The sequence below is a fragment of the Procambarus clarkii genome, chromosome 11 (assembly GCF_040958095.1).
Source record: "Procambarus clarkii isolate CNS0578487 chromosome 11, FALCON_Pclarkii_2.0, whole genome shotgun sequence".
Classification (NCBI taxonomy): Eukaryota; Metazoa; Arthropoda; class Malacostraca; order Decapoda; family Cambaridae; genus Procambarus; species Procambarus clarkii.
The window spans coordinates 45,858,806-45,874,789 of NC_091160.1; the positions used below are offsets into that span (position 1 = coordinate 45,858,806).

The 15,984-nt window shown below is 43.8% G+C and overlaps 1 non-coding gene across 1 annotated transcript in view; it reads right to left on the reverse strand.

Annotated features, from left to right (window-relative positions):
- The window catches only part of LOC123758410 (serine-rich adhesin for platelets), a 90,341-nt gene that overhangs the window by 44,633 nt on the left and 29,724 nt on the right, over positions 1-15,984 (reverse strand). The window contains exons 4-5 of the transcript XR_011228089.1: positions 11,622-11,744; positions 6,454-6,597 (exon numbers count right to left, since the gene is read on the reverse strand). This is a non-coding gene — a transcript (serine-rich adhesin for platelets). The remainder of the gene's footprint in view (positions 1-6,453; positions 6,598-11,621; positions 11,745-15,984) is intronic.

A 15,984-nucleotide genomic window follows, 5' to 3' on the forward strand; every position in this document is an offset into this window, starting at 1 on the left:
GGTTAGTTAATTGTTGTTGATGACCTATCCAGTGGGTCGAGGCCTTGTGTCTCTTTACACCGTCTGAGTGGTGAGTCTGGAGAACTACTGCAAAAGTGGCGTTTGACAGATTTGAAGTGACACTTGAATTAATGTAAAGTGGGTGGCTGTGTATCAGCGAGTAAGTTGTAGAATATACCTATTTTTGCTAAATACGCCTGCCTTTGATATCATTCCTCAATCTGCAGTACAGTGGTACCTCAGCTTACAAATTTAATACATTCCCAGAGACGGCTCATACCCCCGAAAATTCGTAAACTGAAGTTAATTACCCCATAATAAATAATGGAAATGAATTAATTCGTTCCAGACTCCCCAAAAAATTAACTTCAAAGTAAATTTTATACCTAATTCACCCAAATCTTCAGTGCAAAAGTATGTACAAGTTATTACTTACCTTTACTGATGACTCCTGTTGGCGTATGGAAGACGGTGAGGAGGCGGGAGGAGAAGTGTTACTGTTTGGAATAGGAGTCCCCATTTCATTATAGCATCAGGCAGTGCTGACTTCTCTGGGGTACACACTGTGGCACGTTTTGTCTGCATACCACTAGGACCTGCTTGTGGCTCATTGCTCGCTTGTCTTACTAAGAATCTCTCTAAAGACACTTGTTTTTCCCTTCATTTTACCACTTGTCTGTAGTATAACATCACATTGTCATTTAAAAGGTCAATGCAGTGGCCTGCTGTTGTTGTTGTTGTTTAAGATTCGCTACTTGGAACAAACAGCTCCAAGCAGCACAGGCTATGGTGAGCCCGTAGTGATAATGGCCTGCTACAGCTTTATCTGGGCGAGTTTTTCAACAAAACTTTGCAGTTCTTCCCATACTTCACACATTTTCTTAATGAAGAAGGTACATCCTCTACTGCCTCTGCTCACAACTATTTTCTTAGGTTGAACCTTACCACTGACTTTCTTGGGACCCATGGCAAGATATATAATAATCACTTTTATGTTCAAAAACCCAAAAATCCAAAAAACACTGAAATTCTTTACAAAGAACTCAGGCGCGATTGTCACTAGGCGGGAGCCACTGGTAAACTGAGGCGCGATCGCCGTGCCACCACACGCTAGGTCGGCCTATACGCGTATCAACAAACTCGTTTCCCCAAGACAAAGTTCGTAACCCAATTCGAATTTTTCGAAGAAATTGGGCTCGTAACCCGAAAAGTTTGTAAAGAGGGGCATTCATAAGCCGAGGTGTCACTGTAGTACTACCCCATTTTACATCACATTCTAATTGTCCTTAAGAGGGAATTTAGCTGGCTCAGGTTCCAGCCCCTAACCCCCAATCACCAATTATAAATATTGGTGTGAGAAGCCAACTTCTACCTGCTATATTTGCTTGCATGCAAGTTGCAGAGTGAACGACCCTCTGTATTGGCTCTGTATTGGTTTGTGGGGGTGAATACCACCTTGGTCTTCATCTCTACCTGAAATACGGACCCCTGGTGTTTTGCTCATGCCGCTCAATTTCTGGTTCACTAATTTCACATCTGGCTTCCCAGCGTGGTTGCCTATGAGTTTGCAGTGACTCCCGAAGTGAACCTCATACACCTGACTTAACAACGAGGGGCACCTAACAGTAAATTCCCTCGTAGCCGGAGGTATCCACTCACACTAGCCTTGCCCCGCATAACTCTCCTCACCTGCAGAATCTTTTGGAGGAATTCAAGGACATCACCAAGCCACAGCTGCCAATTGCCAAGGTTAAGCACACAGTCACCCATCTTATTCGTTCTCAGGCCTACCAACCTACGTGCGACCACACCAACTGCTGCCAGAGCATGTCTAGGTGGCCAAGGACGAATATAACAAGCTGCTAGCTGCTGGGATTGCATGACGCTCTGACAGCGCCTGGGCATCTCCACTGCATATGGTTCCAAAGACAACTCCAGGAAAATGGTGACCCTGTGGGGACTACAGAGCGCTGAATGTTCACACCCTGCCAGACCGTTATCCAATCCCACACATTTAAGACTTCTCTAACCAGCTGCATGGTGCAACAATATTCTTGAAAATAGATTTGATGCGAGTATTTCACTAAATCCCAGTGGACCCAGTGGACATCCCCAAACTGCAATTACAACACCTTTTAGCTTGTTTGAATATATTAGGATGCTGTTTGGTCTTCATAATGCAGCACAGACATTCAAACTCTTCATTAATCAGGTCATCAGAGACTTATCCTTCTGCTATGCCTACATTGATGACCTCCTACTAGCGAGTCGCTCTATGACTGACCATCGGCAGCATCATTGAATATTTTTTGCTTGCCTCTGTGACTATGGCCTGCAGATTAATCTAGAAAAATGTATTTTCGAGGTACCAGAACTCAACTTCTTGGGACACAGTGTCCTTCACAGGTATTCTGCCACTGGAGAAGATCAAGTTTCCAGATCAAGAAGAAGAGTTTCCACAATCCATCACAACTAAGAAGCTTCAAGAATTCTTGGGTGTGGTTCATTTTTACCATAGGTTTATCCCACACCGTTCTGACATCCTGAAACATTTATGCGACCTCCTGCGTGGGTGTAAGCAGGCGTCCAAGGTACCCCTGCCATGGTCACCGGAGGCAGAGTTAGCATTCACCAACATTAAGCAGGGGCTAGCTCAACTCACTCTTGATGCATGACCATGGGCTAGGCCCATCCGTGTTTGATGCGCCAACTAGCCTCTCAACGGATGCCTTCAACACTGCTATAGGAGCGGTACTCCATCAATTTATCAACAACACCTGGCAACCCACTGCCTTCTTTTCAGCAAGCTTAATGCCATAGAGACAAGATACAGCACATTTGACAGGGAACTCCCTGCTATATATGCAGTCATTCAACACTTCAGGCATTTTCTCAAGGGACGTGACTTCCACGTCCTCACCAACCACAAACTACTGTCTGATGCTGTGGCAGCAAATGGAGATTCCCTCTCACAGCAAGTCACTCGACATTTGAGCTACATATCCCAGTTAACGACTGACATCAAGCACAAAAAGGGGACTAAAAATGTCATCGTCAATGCCCTCTCTCGACCTTGCTTGTGTGCACTTTTTCCCAAGACAACCCACATCAACTATGCAGAAATTGCTAGAGCCCAGTGACATGATCCAGAACTCCTACAGTTGTGCAACTCTTCAGCTTGTCAACGTACCTGTGCCTAATTCCGAGAATACTATCACATGTAACACGTCTCTCATTGACGTCCTACGGCCATATATTCCAAAGATCCATACCTTGAGGTTACCTTGAGGTGCTTCCGGGGCTTAGTGTCCCCGCGGCCCGGTCGTCGACCAGGCCTCCTGGTTGCTGGACTGATCAACCAGGCTGTTAGACGCGGCTGCTCGCAGCCAGACGTATGAGTGACAGCCTGGTTGATCAGGTATCCTTTGGCTTATCCAGTTCTCTCTTGAACACTGTGAGGGGTCGGCCAGTTATGCCCCTTATGTGTAGTGGAAGCGTGTTGAACAGTCTCGGGCCTCTGATGTTGATAGAGTTCTCTCTCAGAGTACCTGTTGCACCTCTGCTTTTCAACGGGGGTATTCTGCACATCCTGCCATGTCTTCTGGTCTCATGTGGTGTTATTTCTGTGTGCAGGTTTGGGACCAGCCCCTCAATTATTTTCCACGTGTAAATTATTATGTATCTCTCCAGCCTGCGCTCAAGGGAGTACAGATTTAGGCTCTTTAGTCGGTCCCAGTAATTTAGATGTTTTACTGAGTGGATTCTAGCAGTAAAAGATCTCTGCACGCTCACCAGGTCAGCAATTTCTCCAGCTTTGAAAGGGGCTGTCATTGTGCAGCAGTACTCCACTCTAGAGAGCACAAGCGTTTTGAAAAGTATCATCATCGGTATAGCATCTCTAGTGTGAAAAGTTCTTGTTATCCAACCTGTCATTTTTCTTGCAGTTGTGACAGCTACTTTATTGTGTTCTTTGAAGGTAAGGTCTTCCGACATGAGTACACCCAGATCCTTTACATTGCCTTTTCGTTCTATGTTATGATTTGCCTGAGTTTTGTACGTGGTTTCTGTTTTTATATTTTCAATTTTTCCGTAGCGCATGAGCTGGAACTTATCCTCGTTAAACACCATATTATTTTCTGTAGCCCATAGAAAGACCTGATCTACATCTGATTGGAGGTTTGCCGTGTCCTCTATGTTGCCAACTCTCATGAAAATCCTAGTGTCATCGGTGTCATCCTAGATCCATCGGTGAAGGATCTTCACGGTTCTCCACTACTTGGCTCACCAGGGCATCCGAGCTACACTGTGCCTCCTGACCAAACGAATGATATGGCCAGGAGTCAACACTGATGTTCGAAGCTGAGCTCGCAACTGCCTCCAATGTCAGCAATCAAAGATACAATTACACACACACGCATCTCTAGAACTTTCCGTTACCATCGGCTAGATTTGAAGTGGTACATGTGGAAATCGTCAGTACATTTCCTCGACCCGGTGGGTGTTCATACATACTCACTAGTGTCGACCCCTTCTTAAGATGGCCTGAGGCAGTTCCTATGGTGGAGATGGCAGCCGAGTCAGTAGTTTGGGCTTTCCATCATGGGTGGGGACTCCCGTTTCGGAGCCCCTGCAACAACTGTCATGGACCAGGGTCAACAATTTGAGTCACACTTGTGGAGAGAACTCTTGCAGTTCCTGGGTACCACACACAACCAAACTATGGCCTACTATCCTCAGGCTAACGGGATGGTTGAATGGTTTCACCACCAGCTGAAGGCAGCTCTAAGAGCACAACCAGATCCAACTTCTTGGATCGACAACCTTCCTTTGGTAATCCTCGGCATCCATTCGGCAACTAAAGAGGACAGTGGGTTCTCAGTTCAGATCAGAACCGTATACAAGATCAGCCTTGTATACAGTTCCGATCTCTGCCTTCCCGGTGATCTAATCACTCCAACACCATACAATGAGCTGATGGACACGTCAGACTTCATGGAGCAGCTTCAGAGGGCGAAGTTGCAGATTTGTCTTATGCTGCCCCGTCACCCATCTACACATCCTACCCTCATACCCCAGGATATTCTCTCTGCTAGCCATGTATTTCTGAGGCTGCTACAGAAACCATGCGAGAGACCTTTCCGGGTGCAGTCGAGAACTCTGAAAACCATAAGTATCGACCGTCGGGGGGCTGAGATGGTTGTCTCGAGTGAGCGGGTGAAAGCAGCACATTTTGACGACATGCCAGCACTAGCAGTCCTAGCTGCTGCTATGGAGGAAGTCTGGTACCCACACCAACAAACTGAAGCCCCACCATCAGCAGACCCTCTTACTGAAGATCTACCTACTGATTTCTTTCATCTACCGGTATCATCTCCAGATCCGAGCCTTCCAGCGCCTGCTGATGACGACATGGACAACGTCAACAGTGATGTCAACATAAAGGGTTGCACTACTCGCAGGGGACGCACCCTGCACCGCCCAGCCCGATTCCTGGACTCTGTTATCTCGTCATCTGGAAGGGGGGTTACGGGAAATACTGTAGTGACTTCAGTGACCCCTACAACACAGCAGAGATCAGGGAAAATGGCAGAGGAGCAGGAGAGAGAGGCAATCGACCAACAGAGAGACAACAAGCAGAAACACGAGACCAGGCTCTGTCTCTCGCTCCCTCCTTGGGTTTGTACAGTTATGGAATATGTGTGTGCGAATAAGAGACATGCATTTGCTTAACCCTTGTCTGTTGGATATTAGGGCACCAAAGGCTCACTGAGGTGTCCCTTGGCCAACAGCTGACCTTTCCCAGGATGCAACCCACAACAGTTGCCTAACTCCAAGGTAATTATTTACTGTTACCTGTAGGTGAACAGAGGCATCAGGTGTAGGAAAACATGTCCAATCATTTCTATTCCGCCTGTAAACTGAACCCTCAATCCCCAATTGTGAGTCGAGGAATGCAAGGGGTGATGGCGGACATATTGTTTGACGCATGACAGACAGTGTGGCACATGGGCGGTATGCTAAATGGTTGAACCAAGGATATTGTGATCCCCATATTTATAATAAAAAGGTAGTTGAGAAGTATTTGGGCATTATGGGGGGGGGGAAGTAAAAGAGATAACATAATGTAGGATAGAGGAGGAACAGGGTAGGTTTAGGAAGAAGGAATAGATGTACAATGAGAATGGTGGATGAAAAGTTTCTATCAATGGGAGGAAAGTTTCATGCTACTTTTATGGACTTGGAAAAAAGTTAGTTATATAACTAGACTGATGACAAACTATTGTGGGAGGTTTAAAGATCAGTAGGTGGGTGGAACTTTGTTGACAGCAGTGAAATTTTTTATATAGCAAAGCAAGTGCTTGTAGGTATAAAAGTTGTGATTTGAATCACCTACTACTCAACACAAGTCCTAGAAGTGTAAGTTGCAAATAGGAAACATAGGTCCCCAATTACCTTGTTAAGTTGTGCTGTAAGTAACTGCACTTGCTGTTGCAATTTGGACACCTCAGTAGCCGAATCACCTCCACCAGATTGTGCTCCCGAATTATTGAAATTACTCTTCAAACTTCGGTTGTCCACTATAAGACGTTGACACTCCTGCCAGAACAAGACACTGAACATTATAACAATTTTTGAAAATGGTAATTCTTTTGTTTATGGAATCTCATTATCACCATCTCAACTATACGTATTATCACTGCAGAGTGACAGGACACCAACCTAGGAACAAAGGTACTGCCCAGTATTGTACACTGTTATAGATAAAGAGTGGACTAATATATTCGTAATGAAAACTAACCAGTCACACCACCTTCTGCACTCAGCAGTGTGATGAAAATGTAGTACCACAAATCTGCAACAAGTTTCATACGAGTATATTTGTTGTTTTGTAGACATGGTGTAAATGAGTTCCATGTGACATAACTCCCAGGTACCCATTTAATGCTAGGTGAACAGAAGCATCACGTGAAAGGAAACATGCTTAACCATTTCTGACTTTCTTGGGGATTGTACCTAGGATTCTTGATTGTGAGTCGAGAACGCATACGATGGTTAAATTGCATATTACCTTCGTAAATGAACATTAATCACATTGTGCGCTTGAGTACTTAATAGCTAACTGTACTCTGTGTAAGAACAGATTCTAAATCTATGTAAGGCAGACAAAAAATGTATGTATTGTATTTATATTGGTTAGCATTGTAAAAACACCGACCACCTTATGTGGATGAATACTCAATAACTCACTATGCACTGTAGCAGCTCTCTAGTCATCTATGCAACAGATGAGAATGTATGTATGACAGCATGTTAAGGCTCTTCAATCACATTCTGGTTAGTAATGTATGCCACGTCTGCGTATAAAATAACTATAGAAAACTTGATGACACACTGCTTCTGTTAGTCTTGTTCTTTGCCATTCCTTGTTCATCATTTATATGCAGATATCATCTCATACTTTTCTCAGTCATCACGTATGTTAACTTCTTAAACCTTCCTGTTCTCGTCATTACAGAATATTCTTCTAATTCACTTAAAAGATGCTGAACTTTCCTTGCTCATTACTAATACTTTTACACCACATAACTTATCATGACAATTACAAGTCACATACTTTTACAACCTATATCTAATGACAATTACAGGTCACATACTTTTACACCTCATATCTTATGACAATCATTCCTTATTCTATGTTTTTACTACCAATTAGAATTTTACATTAATTGCAAATATTACTTGAAGCTGAAAAAATTCTGCTTTTGTTAATTGCATTTACAATTTTATACTCAGAAAAGACCTGGGCAAACATTTGTTGGTTTGATAATAGTTTTATGATTTACCAAACAAATTACAAGGAAATAGACGTGGGATTATGCCTCAACCTCCCCGGCCATGGCGAAAACAAATGGGCAGTTTCTTTCACTCTGTTGCCCTGTTCACCTAGCAGTAAATAGGTACCTGGGAGTTAGACAGCTGTTACAGGCTGCTTCCTGGGGATGTGTGTGTTAAAGAGAAATATATTTAGTAGACATAAGAGGAAAAATAAATTGGTTAGGAAAGGCAGGGTCCAAGAGCTAATAGCTTGATTCTGCAAATACAAATACTGTACTGTAGTAAATACAAATAGTAAATACATACACACAAATGAGTTTGGTTGGGTATACACTGGTGTTGTCTCGTATGGAACAATAGGCCTTCCACTGTTGCCCCTGATCTTATTCTGCTACGAACTTAGATGAACTGATAACTAAATTTTCTGAAATTGATCCTGTATATCTTAACTGGTTACTTGAGAGTAGGCAAAATGCGATTAATAACTGTGATGTTTTTGTATAAATGAATTTGGAATAAGCTTTAAATTTCTTTTGTAAACTCAATTCTCTCGTTTAACCCTTAAACTGCGCAAAACATCATATGATGTCTTGAGTAGCTGTCGATAAATTGCGCACATCATATGATGTTCTGGAGTATCACACAAGATTTAAAAGTCCCGTGGCTACATGGGGGTTCACATCAGCTTCCTCAGGGCTCTTGTAAACAGACGCCATTTAAAAAAATATCATGGGCAACATTCCCGGGTGTGAGAGCCTCAATACTGAGTGAGCCACCACACAGCATAAGCTCACAGCACTGCTGTTCAACCTGTGACCACAGCATCGCCTAAAAAATGAAAAAAATATATATGTAACTGGTATTATTTAGCAATGATAGTATTACAGAAAACCCCCGACTGTGATAAAAATTACCAGGATTCTGATAATAGCAGGATTGTTGTGATAATTTGCACTGTGCATAGTATGGTGGGAGGAGTAATGCTGAGGGAGGTAGCATCTACTGACTCTGTGTACTCACCTAGTTGTGCTTGCAAGGGGTCGAGCTCTGGCTCTATGGTCCTGCCTCTCAACTCTCAATCAACTGGCATACAGATTCCTGAGCCTACTGGACTCTATCAAATCTACGTTTGAAAACTGTGTATGGAGTCTGCCTCCACCACATCACTGCCTAATACACTCCATTTGTTAACTACTCTGACACTGAAATTTTTTTCTAATGTTTCTGTGGCTCATCTGGGTACTATATTTCCACCTGTGTCCCCTTGTTCGTGTTCCACCCGTGCTAAAGAGTTTGTCTTTGTCCAACCTGTCAATTTCCCTGAGAATTTTGTATGTGGTTATCATGTCTCCCCTTACTCTTCTGTTTTTCAGGAATGTGAGGTTCAGCTCCCTTACAGTACTGAGTGAGCAACCAAGGCTGGCAGACGCAGCATGAGTTCACAGCGCTGCTGTTCAGCTTGAGACCACAGCATCGCCTAATAATGTCAATATACTGTATATATGTAACTGGTATTATTTAGCCCATCATAGTATTACAGAAGAGCCTGAGTGTGATAATGACTGTGTACAATGTTCAAATATCAGTGAATCAATGCTGTTCAAGATGTTCACAGCGCTAGCCACAGCACCACAACATTATTTCGTCCATCTAGGAATCTTCAAACAACTTCTTATGTTCCTTTTACAAAACAAACCTGTGGTCAATTATTCATTTACAGGATTTAGTGACCAGGATTGTGATTAATAGCAGGATTGTGGTGATAATTAGCGCTGTGCGTAGTATTGTGGGAGGAGGAATTTTGGTGAGGGAGGGAGGGAGGGGGAATCGAGGTAGTGTCACTGTGTGTGGCAGCCACTCTTGTTTTGCTCACCATACTAGCTTAGTGGTTCGCTATGGTGAACACATTTGTACATGGGTATATACGGTGTGTGAATATAGTGTAATAACAGCAACAGGAGTATGTTGAGAGGAGCCATTTTGGTGAGGGAGGTGACGTCGTACTCGAAGCGTCGTCTGATGACTGCTGTGTGATTTCTCATGCAGTGTATGGTGGCCACTATGCTGTTTGGACACAATACCAGCTTACTTGCATAGCTATGGCGAATAAAACATGTGGATATGTATACATAACGTGTGTAATAGTGTAATAAATACAATAACAGTATGGAGGGAGGAGGAATGTTGGGGAGTAAGGTGTTGGAGGAGTAAGGTAGGGCTGGCTGGTGTGGCAGCTCACACTTGCGGAGTTCTGAGTGTGTTGATGGTGAATGTATATAGTGTATGATAGTGTATAGTGTGTAAATATGTTGTAAATATACTTAAATGAACATGAAACATTGGATTTATGTAGGAGCAATATCTATGGTCACTTTTGTGACAAATATAACACAGTGTCTTGGGACAGTACGGATGTTCTGCCATAATATTGTGTACGTGTTGATTATACATAGGATTGGCAAGGAAAAACAAAACAAGTGTATTTGGAAATGTACGCAAAAAATTAACTAAAAAATATTTGTGGCAACTCGCACATGTTGAAGCTGGCGGGCAACTGGCTCCGGGAGTCTACGCCACGGGCGGCCACCAAATCGTGACGTCACACGCCATTTTCTGGACCCCATTGTGGCCAAAGTAAGTACAATTTCATTTTTTTTACATATCTGTGATCAGGGTTAGGGTATTTAACATTTAAAAAAAAAAAAAATTTTTGCCAAGAATTTATTATTTGGTATCCCCCAAATTGGTTATTTGGAATTTATTATTGGTACCCCCCGTTCTGCACACAGGGGGGGGGTACCATATTTGGAGCCCGAGCAGCACAGTGGTTAACAACAGTTTTTGCTCCAGGACTGAGGAGGTTCTACGATTAATCCACACTGTGATGTGTTGAGGGGGTGTCAGCTGGGCATTTTTGATGACCTTGTGTAAGACTTATCTCGTTTACCATATTGAATCAAGACCTTTGAAAAATGTATCCATGTCTATGTACATATATTAGGATTTTACTAATTTGACTCAACTACTGTATGTAAAAGTGCTTTTATACTCAGACCTTTAGGTATGTTGCACCACCTAGCAAAACCTATATTAGGCAACCTCCTCCAGGATTCAGGAGGTCGTATGATTAATAAGTACTATGTACAAGTGGGTGTGGTGTACAAGTGGGTGTGGTGTACAAGGGGGTGTGGTGTACAAGTGGGTGTGGTGTACAAGTGGGTGTGGTGTACAAGTGGGTGTGGTGTACAAGTGGGTGTGGTGTACAAGTGGGTGTGGGTGTACAAGTGGGTGTGGTGTACAAGTGATGAGCAAGATGGAATTGAACGACTGTCCATTTGGTTTTAAATAGCAATACATTCTTGAATGACATCACCGTAACATACATGACATTCATTGTAACATTAGAGCATAACGATCTCGTATATGCTCCCTTATTCTATACTTTAACATGCATTGTACATTTCTTTCTGCCTTTTGAAGTGAGAGGATTAATTCTTTAGATCTCCAGCTCTCTTAGTCTAATTGCTGAAGCTACATGTACCTCTGAAAGACTATTCCCAATACTTGTATGTTGATTTCCATCCTCATTATCTCATTATTAATATGATTAATAGTGTTTACTGTATGAATTTGTGAGCCCCTTGAGGGACCTTCAATAGAAGAGGGTAGAAATATCCTAAGCTACTCTATCCTTTTGAGATGTATTTCAGTGATTCAATAAACTTCCTTGAACTTGAACTTATGAAAATATATGAATCAAATGCTAGCGTGTGTTAAATACTAACCATTCTGATACGGAGTAAATCCTCCTCCAAGCGCTGAATGGTGGCATCCCGGTCGGCTAGTACTTCACATAGATGCTCTATACGCCCCTCGGATTGCTCACGCTCCACCAACAGACTCTCCACCTTCGTAAAATGGCACAAGTTTACAATTCATTCAATGGCCAGTAAGAAACATTCTGCAATGGCTGCAATTTTAGGTCACTACAATTAAGAACTATTTAGTTTCCTTGTTAAAACCTGTCTGGTTTACTGTCATACTGGTTACCATTCTAATAAAGGAATAAAAAATTAATAATAGATTTAGTTATCAAAATTGCTGCTTCACAGTATTTATGGCAGCACCCATGTCAACAGTAACTCCTACTCTGATGTATCATAACCCTGGAAGCAATTACAGAAACAACTCCAGACAGCTCTGAGTGACTAACTACATACAAGCCTTGTTCTGGGGCCATGCCAATGTATAGATATTAAAAACCCCTTAGTATCAGGAGGTGAACCAAACCTTTGAAGAGAACCATTTCCCTGTGCTTCTTTGCCTAGTTGCCCGATGAGTGACTTTTATGACAAAACCGCACAGCCAAGCACAGCTGAAAAACCTTGTTAAGAAGTTGAAAAGACATGCATGCCATCGCCAAAACTCTACTAACTTCTCTCTCCAGACATTAACCCTTGGGCTGCTAAGGGCCATTTTTGCCTTCAACAATCACAGTCACAACAAAAAAAAAATCCCAAAAATTCTTTCGTCTTATAGAAGTGTTCATTTGTGTTCCCTGATCACGGGAAAAGTAAAAAAATGTCATAGGTGGCATATTTTGGGCGCAATAGGGCGAAGAAGTCTTACAAAAAAAAGAGGCGTTGACAGAGCAGTCACCAGACAAGGTCTGCTCCGCCCGAGCTGTCAGGCGAGGGTTGCCACAAAGATACTATTACCTACTTATTCCAATGTCTCTGATTTTTTCTTTGTTGTTTGCAGTAATATTATTCAATAGTGTGTATTGTGATATATTTATACCATAAATGTGTGAACCATTGCTGTACTCAAAATTATTGTGTTCATATTAGTGATTCAATTATTATGTTCATAAAACAATAAACAAATAGTTTTGCTGTTATTACACTATATACACATGTTATACATACGTATCTGCATGTTTTGTTCATCATAAGGAACCACTAAGTTGGTATTGTGAGTCAAAAAGCAACGAAGAGTGGCCTTCACTCACCAGTCAGCCAGCACTCGCCACCACTTCCTCACTCACCTCCTTACTTGCCAACATACTCCTCCAACCATACTGTTTTTGCTTTTATTCACTATATACAGACGTTAAATATAAGTATCTACATGTTTTGTTCTCCGTAACTGTACATCTAAGCTTGTATGGTGAGTTCAAGCAATAAGAGATGTAGCTACACACACAGTCAGCTGATGGCTGCTGCCGTCACTGGTTCAAGGCCAGACGCACTAATATTTCTCCTCCAACAATACTGTTTGTGGTGTTATTACACTATATACACATATTATATATAAGTATCTACATGTTTTATTCACCATACCTGTACAAATAAGCTGGTATGGTGCCCAAAGATCATAGTGGCCACCAGTAAACAACAAGACATGTCATGCAGACAACGCACCTCCCCCACCAAAATGGCGGCTCCCAACATACTCCTATTGCTGTTATTATACTCAATACACATGTTTCATACAAGTACAGTACCTACATTTGTGTTCACCATAGCAAACCACTAAGCTGGTATGGTAAGTCCAGTCTTAGTAAAGGTGGGCCACACACACAGTCAGAAGACGACGCTACCACCCTCCCTCCCTCAGCATTACTCATCCCACCATGGAGCACAGCGCTAAATATCACCACAATCCTGCTATTATCAGAATCCTGGTCAGTTTTATCACAGTCAAGGGTCTTCTGTAATACTATCATCGCTAAATAATAGAAGTTACATATATATTTTGACATTTTTAGGCAATGCTGTGGTCACAAGCTGAACAGCTATGCTGTGAGCTCATGCTGCGTGCACCAGCCTTGGTGGCTCGCTCAGTACTGATGCTCTCACACCCAGGAATGTTGGCCACGATTTTTTTTTAGGTGGCGTCTGCCAACTATTGGTCGTGGCTGCACTATAGCTGCCCCTATCCCACGTGGGGTGTTTAAATTAAAAGCGCTAGACACTAAAACAGCTATTACTGTATTGAGCAGTTCCGGTTTTGTTACTCAAATCATCTATATATGTATTGTGCGGTCTAAGGGTTAATCAAGTTTTAGGACAGGGATAAGGATAAGGATTTGGGATGGGATGGGGAGAAGGAATGGTGACCAACCACTTGGGTTGGATGGTAGAGAGACAGTCTTGTTTCATGCAGGTCTGTGTTCAATCCCTGACCGTCTATAAGTGGTTGGGCACCATACCTTTTCTCCGTCCAATCCCAAATCCTTATCCTCATCCCTTTCAAGTGCTATATAGTCAGAATAGCTTGGCACTGTCTCTGATAATTCCCTTCCCTTCATACCAGGAAAAACAAAACTAAGTTGAATGAAATGAATCGCCATTTTCTGGGTGAGTCCCTGAGGCTCCCCAGGGCTACTCAGGCTGATATGGCTATGTATAACTTTCTGGCATCAGTCAATGTGCATGGAGTACTTGTCTACCAGGAACCATGAGCCAGAACCGGGCCCCTTCAAGAAAGACACGAGGAGCAATGGCCTATAGAAACCCATGTGGTTGGGAGCATTCTATGTCTGCCATCGACCGGATCTGGCACCCAGAAAGGTAGGCGTCCCAAAACAAATCCCTATTCTGGTGAAACTATTGGTACCGAAAGCCAAATGATTGGACAGAACTCCGCAAACAAAAATTAGCAAATGAGCATGACATTGTCATGTTGCCACGCCGCTGTCTGTACAACCCCCCTCCCCTCCCCTTGAGGGGAGAGGAGGGGGATCCCCCATTCCCTGGGGCTCCCTGGAGCTCCCCCATTCCCCTTGAGGGGAATGGGGGAGCCCCAGACCCCTATGCCAGCAATCCACCCTGCAGTTCTTAGGCTGGATGTCAAACTATGTGAAAACACCGCCGAAGGAGGGAGGGATGCTGGGGAGACTCTGGGACTCACCCAGAAAATGGTGTTTCATTACATTCAAAGCTGGTTTTCTAATGGGAGCCCCCGTCGTCTCCCCAGAGCTAACTACCCAAAGACAAGGAAAAACAAGGACTAACCCGGGCGGTGGTCAGTCCTCACTCCTCAACACAAAGCCAAGACAACTGGATGCAACCACTGATCCAATGCAATGCAGGCCCTACGAGGTCTAAAGACACTGACAAGGTAGCGAGCAGCCAGGACCCTGTTTCACCTCCAAAAACCTCGTGCCCAAATGTCAACCCAAGACATGTTGCCAAAGACGGCAGCCAAAGCAGCAAACTTATGCACATCGTGGGCACGAGGATAGACCACAGGCTGGCTAGCCTTAATAATCCTGCGGACGACCTGGGAGACCCAAGCCCGGGAACAGGGAAGACGGGAAACTGGATCAACCCACAGCGCATCCCCAGCCACCAAAGCCATGGCGCGCAAATAACGGCGGAGAGCCGTAACCGGACACAAGACATGATACACCACCAGCCTGACCAACCATGCATCAAGAACCCAAGGACCCCTCCAGAAAGCAGCAGTCTCATTCTTCGCCAGAAAAGAAGGAGACGGCTGCAACCGAACAAACCTACCACCAGAACCAAAGAGGCAGAAACCGCTGCGCAAGAGGAGAGCATGAAGCTCCCCAACCCATCCCATAGAGGCCAATGCCCACAGAAAAAGGGCCCTGGAAAAACAATCCTGAACCAAAGGGGCCACCTCAAACCGAGGAGAAGAGAGGAAAGAGAGCACTCGATCCAAGGACCAGGAGGGCTCACGCGACGCATGAGCAGGCTGGAGGTGAAACAACGCATGAGACAACTTGTGGAACAGAGCAGATGTAACATCAATACCGAACGCAAGCTGGAGCGGCTCCACTAGCGCCGCACGATAGGATGCGACAGTATTCAGTGCAAGATGATGGTCCTGAAACAATCACGACAGGAAGGACAAAACCAATCTATCAGAGACCAAAGTACACCTACGCAATGATAGGAAAAACCGGAAGGACCGCCATGAAACCTCATACTCCCGCCGAGACGAAGCACACAGATGGGAGACCAACAATGAACAATGAAGCCACCTGCGCCCCATACAAATGGTGATAGACTCGAGTCAGAAAGACCAGATGTGAAGACTCGAGGAGAAGAGTGAACTAGCCTCGTAATGGGCAGGACCGATCTCCTGAAAGAGGCGGAGCCGCGGGAAGACCCTCGG